General features: G+C 39.7%; 1 protein-coding gene and 1 non-coding gene across 7 annotated transcripts in view; one reads left to right on the forward strand and one right to left on the reverse strand.

Annotated features, from left to right (window-relative positions):
• DOCK9 (dedicator of cytokinesis 9) overlaps nucleotides 1–12,928 on the reverse strand; it is a 289,534-nt gene that overhangs the window by 221,669 nt on the left and 54,937 nt on the right. The gene's annotated exons all lie outside the window — the stretch shown is intronic.
• Nucleotides 6,725–6,828, forward strand: LOC115930520 (U6 spliceosomal RNA). Its single transcript, XR_004067151.1, has one exon. It is a non-coding gene; the product is annotated as a U6 spliceosomal RNA (small nuclear RNA).

The following is a 12,928-nucleotide window of genomic DNA, read 5'->3' on the forward strand; positions in this document are numbered from 1 at the left end:
AGAAAATGGACCAAGACATATACACATTGAAGCAACTTGTGCCAAATTTTAAGTATTAGTCATTTTCCAACCAACAAAGTTAGTGGGCTCTTGAAAAGCAACAGAAAATATTTAGAGTGAAGTATTCAGAAACAGGTCTCATGATAATAGAAGCAAGACAAAATGAGTAATTCAAAAGGTATGTTTGGTTTCACTGACTTTTCTGTATCAGAATGAACTTGAGTTGTTCTAAATTGAAAATTACCATGAATTTCATCAGAGGACATGAAAAGATGGATGGTATCTATTGGCAACCAGTGCAGCCACCTAAAAGAGTATATATTTCAATTTGGAGATCACATTTACTCTCCCATCTTTAAATGTCACTTCTAATTTATACAGCTCCTAAGACTAAATGTCTGCCTTTGAGTCCCTTTTGAGATGCAGGCCCATGTCTTCCTCTCCTGCTAATACTGACACCTGACTCTCCTACCATCTCACCCTCAGATGTTCCAAATGAATCATCCTTTAATATGACAAACTCATATGGCACATCCACACAATGGAGTATCATTCAATCACAGGCAGGAACAAAGTACTGATGCATGCCACTACACGAATGGCCCGAAAACCATTATGTGAAGGAAAGAAGCCAGGCACCAAAGACCCCATATTGTATTACTGAAAGGAAATGTCCAGAACAGACACATCCAGAGAGATAGAAAGCAGATTAGTGATTATGGAGGGCTAGGGAGACCAGGAAATACGGGGTCATTGCTAGCAGGTATGAGGTTTCTTTTTAGGGTAATGAAAATGTTCAGAAATTAAACAGTGTTTCTAATATATATTCTCAAATGTATATATAATCTATACACACATATAGTCTGTGACTACTGAATTGAACACATTTATGGCATGTGAATGTAATTTTTAAAAAGTGACTACACTTGTGATGCTTTGAAGCCTCATTCCTCCTTCATCCCTTTCTGTCCACATCTGGGCAGGCAGAGAGAAAGTCCAGGTGGCTCCCTCTTATGACACCAGCAGTAAATTCAAACCCTTCAATGGGAACCCTCACTCCACACCATCCCCCAATAATCATCACAAAAAAAATGCCAAGCCAGTCTCTTTTCCCTGCTCTCTCAAGCCATTTTAGGACCTCTTGGGAGCTGTCCTATTCTCCCCAGAAAGCCTCATTATATTTCACATCCTCTTGGGGTGGGTGTGATGTCAGCTGACTCAGTATCTAAAGCAAATGTGGCCAAGTGGAGGAGATCCATCCCATTTCTGTGGAGTGGCCCCGGCAGTGAATTCTATCTCAAAGCTGCTATTAATAATCGGGGTGGGGAGGCCAAGCACAGTGGCTCACACCTGTAATCCTGGCACTTTGGGAGGCCGAGGCAGGCGGATCACCTGAGGTCAGGAGTTCGAGACCAGCCTGGGCAACATGATGAAACCCCAACCCTACTAAAAATACAAAAAACTGGCCAGGCATGGTGGTGTGCACCTGTAGTCCCAGCTACTGGGGAGGCTGACGCAGGAGAATCACTTGAACCTGGGAGGTGGAGGTTGCAGTGAGCTGAGATGGCACCACTGCACTTCAGCCTAGGTGATAGAGTGAGACTCTGTCTCAAAAAATAAAAAAAATTTAAGAATGAGGGTGGGGAGAATGGCACCTACTCTGCCCACCCCATAGGTTGTCAAGTTCAAATAAGGTAACAGGAGAGAACTCAACAAGAAATTGCTAGCAATATGTAAGTACCTATTGTCTTATACTTCACAAAGGATTTACTGTGTAACCTAAAACAGCACCTTGCTTGATAAATTCAACAATTTCTGAACATTGTTTTGGTCCCACTTCTCAGCAATATACTAAACCACATTAACATGGGAGGTGGCTGGGGCTACCTCAGGGTGTGCATTTTAGACCTGGGAAAGGGGCTCCAGGCTGCACAACCCCCCAGAAAGCCTGCACAGAAAATAAATTCAGGTTAAGACCTGCCAGCCCACTTGGTGGTCATAACAAACCTCAGCCATGCAGCCTGAGACCATAGCTAACAGGTCCCAAGCTTTGAGCTCCTGAAAAGCTTAAGCATCTGCAGCTGCTGTTCCCACCTACCGCGCTCTCTTTGCTGACTTTCTGTTTTAAATGTATTCCAACAGACAAATTAGTTTGATTGGTAGACGTATTTACTACTCTCCTAGAAACATGTGAATAAAGAGGAATCTAGAGTGACACCTAAAAAATCTAGAACTATAAACTGGAATTAATACTGTATTTCAAACAGATATAAGTCTTCTACTTATATATCAGACCTGGGGTCTATCTTAGGAGGCCAGGAAAGGAGAGGAATTCTCTCCATTCTGCAGTGGCTGAAAGGAAGATCTCACATAACGATAATACCTCATACATGATACAGCACACTTCACCAAATCTAAGTAAAGGGAGGACAGATAGAATTCAGTCTAACACGTCATTCATTCTATTTAAATGCCATTATGATAGCCAGTCCATTTGAAGTTTACTTCCATATCTGACAGTCCATATTTCATAAATCAAGGCAGTGAATTCTGCTGAGCAAAGAAACCTTATGTAAGTTGGTCTCTCAATGCCTCGTTCCTTTTATAACCAATCAATATAATCAAATGTAATTAGAGTATCTGGCACAGAGCCTAGTATATACCACATGCTCAATAAATGCTGGTCTCTCTTCTTCTTTTGTCCCAAATTAAATGGTTTTCTTCCCTGATAATGAGACTAAAAGCAGGGTAATTCTTCTAAGAATACAAGCATCTCATACAAAATTCAAATACATGAGAATTTCAGATCTAGCAAATTCAAACAACAAATTTTATTTTTGTTGAAAAAATGATTTAAAGAGGGAAGGCCAGGCGTGGTGGCTCACGCCTGTAATCCCAGCACTTTGGGAGGCCAAGGCAGATGGATCACGAGGTCAGGAGATTGAGACCATCCTGGCTAACACGGTGAAACCCTGTCTGTACTAAAAATACAAAAAATTAGCCGGGCTGGTGGCGGGCGCCTGTAGTCCCAGCTACTCGGGAGGCTGAGACAGGAGAATGGCGTGAACCCGGAAGGCAGAGCTTGCAGTGAGCCGAGATCGCGCTACTGCACTCCAGCCTGGGTGACAGAGTGAGACTCTGTCTCAAAAAAAAAAAAAGAGGGAAATGGGGATGTTGAAACATGAAAAAAGAGTTAAGATAGCTTGTAAAATAAGGAGTGGAGCTTTCAGCAATGACCATTAGAGACAGGTTTTTCTCCAAACACCACATGTTCTCATACATAAGTGGGAGTTGAACACCGAGGCCTGTCAAGGGGTGGGGGACAAGGGGAGTGAGAGCATTAGGACAAATACCTAATGCACGCGGGGCTTAAAACCTAGATGACGGGTTGATAGGTGCAGCAAACCACCATGGCACACGTTTATTTATGTAACAAACCTACACATTCTGCACATGTATCCCAGAACTTAAAATTTAAAAAAGACTTTAAATAATGGAAATTAAGAAAGTATTATTAAATAAGGACATTTTAAATAAAAGTGTGAACTCTTACCATTGTGCATTTCAGGAACATAATCTTCAAAATTTTGACTTATTGCATATTTAAATTTATCCATCATCTATTATCCCCATCTCAATACACGAGAGAGTTAGAACACTTTGAGATGTCTAGTGCCAGTTACCTTGAAGTGAACAAAGGTGACGGGCAGGTCCAGAGGGCACAGTGTGGACAGGAGTTGTTGGACCCCTGCAAGAGCTCAGGGCTGTACTCCTTCTGCCTGGACCACTGTGAAGTAAAATATTTTTGCTAAAAATATATCCCTAAAGTTATGACTACATAAAATATTGGAGTCAGGTCTGTTGCTAATAGTGTTATTTAAATGTTCTCAAAAGTAGAGAACGCAAAAGAACACAGGTTTCTCCAGGTTGGTGCTAGAATGTCAGGGTGGCAAACAGTTCCTGTGGGCAGCTCTAACAACTGGCAAGCTCAATGAGTGACCAAGTGAAAGGAAGTGGAAACAACCAGACCTAGCTCCAGGGAGCAAGCATCCAGGGAGGGACGGTGGGGGTCTTTCAGAGACCACAGTCACTCAAAAGAAATGAGAGAATCTTCCTTTTTCTGGTAGGAGATCAAGTTAAATAGCTTTTAAAATAACACAGGTCAGCCAGAAATGCTGGCACCTATAATTCCAGCACTTCTGGAGTCTGAGGCAGGAGGATCGCTTGAGCCCAGGAGTTCAAGACCAGCCTGAGCAACATAGCAAGACCCCAGTCTATAAAAAAAAAAAATTTGAAAATTGGCTGGATGTGATGTCACAAGCCTGTAGGTCTGGCTACTTAGGAGGCTGAGGCGAGAAAAATCACTTAAGCCCAGGAATCGAAGGCTGCATTGAGCTATGACTGTGGCACTGCACTCCAGCCTGAGAGATAGAGAGAGACCCTGTCTCTAAAAATCAATCCATCAGGTCTTCAAAAGGGAGAAACATTTAAGAAAAACAGCTTATTTGCTGGTAGAAATGTAAAATAGTGCAGCTGTTATGGAAAGCAGTTTGGCAATTCCTCAAAAAATAAAACATAATTACCATATGATCCAGCAATTTCACCTCTGGGAATAGACACAAAAGAAATGAAAGCAAGACTTGAAGAGAGATGTGCAAACCCAGGTTCATAGGCAGCATTATTCACAACAGCCAAGGGGCGAAAGCAACTGAAGCGTCCATCAGTGGATGAACAGATAAGCAAAATGTGGTATCTACACACACAATGGAATACTATTCAGCCTTAAAATGCAAGAAATTTTACATATGCTACAACATGGATGAAATCTGTGGACTCTGTGGTAAGTAAAATAATCCAGATACAAAAGGACAAGTACTGCACGATTCCATTTGAGGTATTTAGAATAGTCAAATTCATAGAAACAGAAAGTAGCATGGTAGTTGCCAGGCACTGGGAGAAGGCAAATAAGGGGTTAGTGTTTAATGCGGTCAGATTTACAGTTTCGGAAGATGAAAAAGTTCTGGAGATGAATGGTGATGATGGCTGCACAGCAATGTGAATGTACCGAGTATCACTGATGTGTACACTTAAAAATAGATGAGGTGATAAATCTTATGTTACAGGTATCTTACCATATTTTTTAAAAATAGAAAACCAACTTGTTGGGCATTGTTTTCCTATCACTTCTAGAAACAGGTGAGGTGTAAGACCAGAAAAACGAGGATGGTAACTGGTCTTTTCTCCTCCTCTCTCCCTTGGCCTGTCAGCCCCTCACAAAGGGAAGATAAGCTACAGGAACTATTCCTGTTGTTAAGCGATGAATGACTGCATTGCACTTCCTAGAAAAACCCTTCCAACTATATAGCATCATAGAAAAAAAGATGCCTGAGATTTAAATTTCTGATTCATAGACAACTTCCACTACTTTCATTGAGAGCCACGAAATGAATGAACAAATACAGTGTACACAGGTCCAACTGACCCCTCAGCTCAGGAACCTGCCAGAAGTGGCAACTTAAATTACTGTTACAGGAGGTCATGGAGCAAAATCATGGTTTCTGAGGGAGCTCAGTTCTTTAAAGAAAAACCAATAAATCCATAAATGCTGATGCTATATCAAACATAAAAAGCTGCCAAAGAGCACATCTATTGGCAAAGCCATCGAGCATCAGTGAACACATCTGCAAGGGCTGATGGCACCAAGGATCACATGAGCGCAGGAAGCACCCGTGGCCCACAGTAAATTAGACACTGGATGAAGAACAAGGAAGCAGGACAAACTCAATGGCATAATGAAGTCAGAACTCAAGGACCTCTTCTTGGCCTCCACCAGCCATTCCCAAAGAAATTATATTTTAGGCAGACACCCAAAAAGATCACTTAATGGCAGGGTATACTGACTTTAAACAATAAAAGAGATATAAAGTATAACTTGCATACAAATGCACCCTTGAAACTGTTCATGTTCTTCATATATGGAGTTATGGCTGTTGAAAAGTTGTTCCAACATGTGAAGAGACTAAAATTCAGATTCTACATACATCAGTTACTTTTATCTTACATTTTAGCAGCTGACTGTTTTAAGTCTTTTACTGTCATTGTGGCAGTATAGAAATGCTGTCTCAACATGAAGAAATATTCCTTGAGGGCAAAGAGGAAAACATAAAACACACATAAGATTTGAATTTGACTTTTTAAAAACTATTGCAATTTAGTGAGAATTTCAATTAGATTAATCAAAAGTAATAATGATACTAATGTGGTTACCTCTCTAAAATATAGGAGGGAAAGTGCAATTTTTCAAAATAGTCCTATGTTTTTTTTAAAAGCAGTGTAAAAAGACACAAAATAAAATATGTACTCTCTTGTCCTGGCTTACAGTCAGGTTAAATGGAACTAGACATTCCATATTTCCCTGTTTATAGAAGCTCATAAAACTTTACATTCTTTAGCTGACTCCTTACAAGGTTTTAATTTCTTTTCACAAAGACACAAAATTCTGAATCTTCACAAGACTCTCTTTTATGTACAGCCAGTTGGGTTATGACTTAACTGTAACTATGTTTTAAAAGAGTGTTACTTCAATCAAACATTCCTTGACGTTTATGTGAATTTAGGTCAAAGAAGTGGGGAAATGTAGGAGAAACTATCCTCCACATAAGAACTGGACAGATTACAATTATTGCTATCCCTCCCCGTCAATTAAAAACAAATAGGTGCTTGCTTCAACACCACATATACTATTATAAAATTGGAATGATACAGAGAAGACTGGCATGGTCTCTGCACAAGGATGACACACAAATTCATGAAGCATTCCATATTAAAAAGAAAACAAAAACAAAAACAAAACAAAACAGATAGGACAAAAAAAAGATGACAATAAGCAAGTGAAGAATCATTGGGGAAATGCAAGTCAAAATGACAATGAGCTTTCACTTCACACTCACTAGATGGCTAAAATCAAAAAGACAAGTATTGGTGTAGCAATTGGATTGGTATACCAATTCGATCGGCTTTGCTAATCAAAATAACAGGTATTGGTGAGGATGTGTTGAAAGTAGAACCCTCGCACACTGCTGCTGGGAATGCAAAACAGGGTAGCCGCTATGGAAAATAGTCTGGCTGTTCTTCAGATGGTTAAACCCAGGTTACCATATGATCCAGCAATTCCACTCCTAGATGCCCCACGTTGAAAATATATGTTCCCACAAAAACTTATACATGAATGCTCTTAGCAGCACTGTTCATAATAAAAAATTGGAAACAACACAAATGTCCATCAATTGATAAATGGATAAACAACTATAGAATACAATGACATATTATGTACCAATTTTTAAAAAATGAAGTATGATCCATGCCACAGCATGGGTGACTCTTAAAAACATGCTAAGTGAAAGAAGCCAGGCATAAGGATCACATAGTGCATGAATCCACTGCTGTGAAATGTCCAGAACAGGCAAATATCTAGAGACAGAAAGCAGATTAACAGTTCCCTAGGGCTAGGGGGTTGGGTGGAGCAGAGTTCCGGGGTGATCGCTAAGGGGTCCAGTGTTCTTTTGGGAGGTAATAAAGATGTTCTAAAATTGACTATGGTGATGGATGCACAACTCTGAATATACTGAAAACCACTGAACATTTTAAATGGATGAATCATTTGATGTATGAATCATATCCTGATAAAGGTGTTTCTTTAAAAACAAGACAGCACATATCAGAGGGTACATCAATCCAAAGTTGAATTTCTCTTGAAAGTACCCTAATTTCAATACCGTTATCTTTCCAAAACATATCACTACCCTAACACAGCAAATGCCCAAAAGCACTCCCGGCACTGCATATGCAGAAGACAGGACAGCTAAGAATGGTAAGATGATTTCTTCATCAAGAGCCAGTTAAAGCTATTCTGCTTTAAAATTAAAGAGCACTTAAGGGAAACCTTTTGTCTGGTCAATAACTGGTTCATTTATTATGTTAGGCAAGGTCTGGACCTGAGGGCCAAGCCATCTATCCCAATTGATTCAAAGAAATTTATTTTGCAGATGTTTTCCCACAAAATTTTCATCTCTGCTTTAACCACACAGTTCTCAAGATCCAAGAAAAAAATACCAATTGGAGAAAAAAATCAGAGGAGGGATGGAGAAAGGTTAACAGGGGATATGAAATTTTATTCATATTTAAAAATCGGCTCTATTTAGGCCAGTCTAGTCATCTCAACAATGTAGGAGATTTAAATTTTAAATGTAAAACCTAAAGATAAACATTACATAAAGAGCACAGTGCAGAGTACCTCTAACAGTGTGCTACACGGGAATGAATTCCTGCTATATTCCAAATACCGAGCACAGAACTGAGTCACATGGTCTCATTTAATCTTGTTGTTGTTGTTGTTGTCGTTGTTGAGACGGAGTATCACTCTGTCGCCCAGGCTGGAGTGTAGTGCCGCGATCTCGGCTCACTGCAACCTCTGCCTTCTGGGTTCAAGTGATTCTCCTGCCTCAGCCTCCCAAGTAGCTGGAACTACAGGCGCCCGCCACCATGCCCAGCTAATTTTTGTATTTTTTAGTACAGACAGATATCACCATATTGGCCAGGCTGGTATCGAACTCCTAACCTCGTGATCCACCCGCCTCAGCCTCCTAAAGTGTTCGGATTACAGGCATGGGCCACCACATCCGGCCTCATTTAATCTTCTAAACAACCCTAAAGGTTGAGTTTTACATGGGATCCCATTCATAATGGCCATCTTTTGACCTTGTTCCAAGGAAACAAGATTTTGACAGAAGCCCATCCTCATGCTCAGGCCCACTGAAGGGCTGCAGCCAATGCGAACACCACGTGGAGTGCTACTGAGAAATCAACGCATTAAACCACCAGAGGCTGGGGATAAGGGAACCGCAAGGTCAAATGTCTCTTTAGACCTCTAGCTTTCAAAGTATTGTCACCATGAATCATATTGAGAAATTCATTATAAGTCATGATACGGTAAATGTGTGTAAAAATATTTCCAAAAATACAATTGCAATTACAACCTGTGTCATACAATATTAATTGCTATTCCAGCGTCTCTGGTCTATTAGAGTTCACTGGAAGGAAGAGAGGGAGGGAGGAAAGTGGTATAGCTCACAGAACTGTTTTCAGGACCACTCGTGGCTCATGGCCTACAATTTGAAAAACCACTGAATGTGCCAGTTCTGAGCCATCTCTCAGCACTTGGAATTCACCAGTCTCACTACATATCCCATCATCTATAAGCAGGTGACCCAGCGGAAGAATGGCACAGCCTACTGAAGACAACAGTTGTAAGGCAACATTCTGAAAGATGGAGTTCTGTCTCACACAACACAGTACATGCTTTGACTCACCTATCTCCCCAAAGTAAGAAGACATTAGTCCAGAAATCAATAGAAGAAGTACGAGTGGCCCCTCTCACTATTACCCTAATAACCCACTCTAAAAATTTTTGGTTTTCATCCCTGCTAGTACAGAGGTCCTGGTTTTAAGGGAGCTATTAAAGGTAGGCAGCAATGTTTCCAGTGAACGGGAAGGTGAGACTGCCACTGAGTCATTCTAGGCTCCTCAAGCCACTTAGCCAAGAGGCCAGTGAGGAGGATACACTGCCAGTGGGGGTGAGAGGACCCTGGGATGCTGCCTCCCAAAGAGTCAGGAAGGACCACAGCTTCCTTCATCAGGGCAGCTCTTAGTACTTCTATCTCCAACAGTAAAAGTTAATGGAAAACCACAGCAATCCAAAAAAAGGCAGGACCACTGAGAACTCAGACCTTCAGGTACAGAAACCTAATCAGTTGAAGTCCTGGCTGAGTGCAAAGGAAACAAGGAACAGGTAACAGGAGAAGAAAGATACAAATCTCAACTACTGCCAAGTGGCAGATATGCATATTTCCTTCTTGCTTTTGGAGAGGGAGGGAGGGAACGAGAACCAATTTCTTCTCCTTCTTCTTGCATTATTTATACAAACATTGTTGAAACTTACCTCTACAATTTAACTCTGGATAACACAACATTCAAGCAGAACTTTAATTAAATTTAAGGAGGAATTAACAAAGCCCAGCAACAGGTAATGTGACTACCTCCCAGAGATGGACACACTAATGAGACTTTGTGACACCGCATTTTAGGGAGCTGGTGAGAACATCTTCATTTGTGTGAGAATGTTTATATTCTGTTAGACGAAAAGAAAGTAGTTTTTGTTGTGTGGAAGTTAAAATATGTTTAGGAGGATAGGTCTAGATACTGAATATTCAAAGGGGTGGGCTGGCCAATTATATAGGTATTCTCTCCCAGCTCCAACCGTACCCTTCCAAACTTAGCTTTGTAACTCTGAAACCATATTTCTGTTTTACCAGTTGGCTCCCTGTTAGGCTCTGCCACCAGGGGACACTAGAGGGAGACTAGCTCCTTCCCCTCTGCTTCCTGCTGGCTTTAGCTCTCAGTGTCATCCCCAGCAACACTTCTTCACCAGGGCAGCAACAGTTCCTTCTAGTGCAGCAGCTGAATCTGGCCTGCAGTTTTTTAGCACTTACAGAACCAGCCTTGTCACATTCCCCTCAGAAACGGCTGCACCATCAACCACACCTCAGAGGTCTGGGTTTCAGCTCTGTGGGGCCTCTCCTCTAAGCTTCTAAAGATTTAATAAAGATTTCACCCTATTTGCCCCCAGCCCTACAGTTGATGGCTGCTTCCTACAGCCACTACCTCTATGATATCTTAGTGTTTGCTTTTTATCTTTTCAGTTACCTACTTATTAACAATTTTATACCTAATAACAATTCTTTATATTTAATTACCTCTGTTAAAATAAGCGGAATAACTTTTGTTTCCATGCTGGACCCTGACTTTGTATTACATTAGGTTATAAACAATTTTTAAAAACTAGGATCATCAAAGAAGATATGAAAATGGCCATGAGCACATAAAAAGATGTTCAACATCATTAGTCTTTAGGAAAATGCAAATTAAAACTACAATGACATCCTACTACATATCTATTAGGATGGCTAAAATTTAAAAAGACTGACATAGTGAGTGTTGGCAAGGATGTAGAGTAGGTGAAACCCTCATACATTGCTGACAAAGCCACTTTGGGAAACAGCTACCACCTGACCTAGCAATTCCACTCCTAGGTATCCACCCAAGAAAAATGAAAACACATGTCCACACAAAGACTTGTATACAAATGTTCACAGCAGCATTATTCATGACAGCCAAAAACTGAAAACAAACCAAATGTCTATCAACTGGTAAATGGATAAACAAAATGTGGTTTATCCAGACAACAGAATGGAATACACTATTTGGCAATAAAAAGGAATGAAGTACTGATACATGCTACAAGCACAGATAAATCTCAAAAGGGACCAGATGCAAAGGCTACCTATTGAGTGATTCCATTTATATAAAATGTTCAGAAAAGGCAAATCTGTAGACAGATTAGTGGTTGCCTGGAGTTGGGGGTACAGAGAAACTGCTAATGGGCATGAGACTTCTTTCAAGAGTAATTGAAATGTTCCAAAATTAGATAATGGTGAGGATTGCATAAATGTGCAAATTTACTAAAACTTGTTGAATTGTACATTAAAATTCAGAGTGCTGTAAAATAAAAGACTAGGAAAAATATTTCAAGAAAATCTAGTGTCACAGGCATATGAAATAAATCATAAGAAACCACAATGCACTCACATACAAAAATGGAACATTTGTTTCTGTACATATATAATTGCATGTAATAAATACAGCAAGCCTAAGAACCAAACCATGTTAGCAAATGATTAAAGAACAGGTTTCAAATGCTTAAGGACAGGTTTGGTAAGAGACATTAAAGAAATGTCTAGCTTAAGGGAAAGATGGTTTCACTCCTTCAAAACAGAACAGATGGGATAGTACCAGCATTCAAATCTAGCTAACATCATTAAAGAGAAAGATAACATTTTTAAGTTGAGAAAATTCTCTCTTGTGAAGAAACAGGCTTTTTTTTCTTTAGGAATGCCTCTTAATAGTGACATTGCCAAGGAAGACAGACTAATGATGCCTCATTATAAAACCACAAAGCCTAATTGACCATTGGCATCAAATACAACCAAATACATCATGTACATCACTGAAATTGTGCTTGACTTTGAAAACGAATGTGACTTTGAACTCAGGTATCATTACAACGTACAAGTAAGGGAACTCTGAAGACAGAACCACTCCCCACCCTAACCTTACCATTCAAAAACATGCAAATTCTTTCTTTTTAATGACTGACTCAGATTTTGAATTCATTTGTTGATTGCTGGATGATGATAAATGTTCATGCTTGCTACAGAGTTTAACAGGAAAAGAACTAATCTTTAGCCCAACGTTCAATGCATTCATATTTTAAGAAGATTTTTCTCCAAAAACTCATGTAAATTATCTCAAAAAAAAATTAACAACATAGACTTTATAATAAATATCTTACTTTCTGTAATTGATGTTTTTTAAAAAAATAAGTATCCTTATCACTTTTTAAAATTAATTTCTGGTGCTTTTATAGCATAAAATTATTTTCTGCAATAGAATCCCAATTTGTAACATTGTGCCAAGGAAATGGCTATGAATTTAAAACAGATCACTTCAAATATTATCCAGGAACTAATTAAGCCATGAGACGTGGGTCACCTGAACACTCTTCCATTACAGATGAAGGCTCAGAGAAATAAGCTAACTTGACCAAAGTCACCCAGCTGGTATCTGAAATATGAGCCAGGGCTCTCTGGCTCCAAAGTCCCTGCTCCTTCCAGCATGCCACATTAAATCCTGTTAATAATAATGAGGATAATATAAGAAGGAATTAAAAATCATAAAGTATTTACACACATAAGATTCTGAGGAACATGAACTTACAGTTCTTTATGTAGTTACGTTGGTTCCTTAATATAGA

The sequence above is a fragment of the Gorilla gorilla genome, chromosome 14 (genome assembly GCF_029281585.2).
Source record: "Gorilla gorilla gorilla isolate KB3781 chromosome 14, NHGRI_mGorGor1-v2.1_pri, whole genome shotgun sequence".
In the NCBI taxonomy this organism is placed as follows: Eukaryota; Metazoa; Chordata; class Mammalia; order Primates; family Hominidae; genus Gorilla; species Gorilla gorilla.